Below are 1728 nucleotides of genomic sequence, written 5' to 3' on the forward strand. Positions count from 1 at the left end.
TGATCGAGAATATCCGCACTAGCCATCCCGACCAACACTTTACAAGGGTGACTGAGTCGCGATTTCACCCTTGTAAAGTGTTGGTCGGGATGGCTAGTGCGGATATTCTCGATCAGCATTGAGCGACGTATTTTATCTAAGAAATGTAAATCCATTTGAAAAGGACCTAATACAAGGTCGAAAGCGTTTATGCTATTTAATTGTTAATAAACGAATTTAAATATATACACTCCAACAACAGTGTTATTGATTCAATAGCCAAAATTCATTTGTTCTTTGATCATCAATAAATATTTCAAAAATATCATAAAAATATCACGGGAGTGTAATACACTGCATTCAAAGTTCCTATACATTAAGCGATATCTTTGAGATATACTTGAAAAAAAACAGTACTAATATTCTTAGAAGAATATCTGTGTGATATTTCAGGGATGTAATATCTCATGATATCACGAAAATAACGTAAAAACGATATCATTCTACAATCAAATGATATCATGTGCCGTCTGGGTTGTTTGAATCTACAGTATGTTTTTAATTACACACATGAGTAAATAAGCTTTCTTTTAAAGATAATGTATTTTGTGTATTTACATAAAAATGTATTGTAGTTGAAGAAGTCTATTGATTCAATGTGTTTAAATTTTGTTTTTTTGTTTAAATAAGATTTCTTTTATAATAACAAAAAAGACTCATAATATTATAGCTATAATCGGAAATATACTTTTCAAATTTTAATATTGAATAGTTCACGAAGTGTTAATCATAAAATAAATTCATTTTTTCATTAAAATACATTATTTATATAATGCGCCGGCGTTTACGTATATGTATATTTAAGTATTGCATTAATATAAATATATAACTTACATGTTAAATAAAGCCGAAGTATCTAAGTATAAGACTTTATATAATATAACAAAAAAAATTGATACCATGCAATATCATTCAGTGTTCTGTGAGAAAATATGTTAAATAATTAATAGTTTTATAAAGTGTTAGTGATAAGTTACAATCTATTATATTGTTTAAATACAAAATATTTATTCAATGTGTAACGGTTCTACTTTTCGGGAGAAAATATTCCGTTGTTTTATATCTTTTAATTGTGCGGAGTAACTCGTCGGATTCCAGGAACAGGTAAGAAAATGAGTGGACTCGGTAGTTTCAAGTAACAAAATTGAATAAGGTTTATTCAAGTAAAAAAAATAGAATTAAACAAATAATATATACAAAAAAAGAAAATAGCTGAATAAACGGAAGAATCTACGACACTGTGCTTCTCGGAATCATGCGTGAGACAGTCACGTGTTCGGTCGGTTCGTTCGGTCCTCCGGAGAGGAATATATACAAAAATAACGAAATGCAATGCAAATGATACCGTAGATCGAAGACTTAACCGTGCGGTGCTTCTCGGAACGGTAGGCGAGAAAGTCACGGTTTTATTCGGTCGGCCTGACGGAGAATCGGAAGATTCTCCCGGAGCGGAGCGGATGCCGGTGTACCTGGCGGAGAATCGGAAGATTCCCCCGGTGCGGAACGCAAGCCGGTTTACCCGGCGGAGAATACAAGATTCCCCCGGAGCGGAGCGGAACGGAGGCCGATTTACCCGGCGGAGAATACAAGATTTCCCCGGAGCGGAGCGGAACGGATGCCGGTTTACCCGGCGGAGAATACAAGATTCCCCCGGAGCGGAGCGGAACGGATGCCGGTTTACCCGGCGGA

This window comes from Pseudomyrmex gracilis, unplaced genomic scaffold (genome assembly GCF_002006095.1).
Source record: "Pseudomyrmex gracilis isolate BER0280 unplaced genomic scaffold, ASM200609v1 scaffold_1096, whole genome shotgun sequence".
NCBI lineage: Eukaryota > Metazoa > Arthropoda > Insecta > Hymenoptera > Formicidae > Pseudomyrmex > Pseudomyrmex gracilis.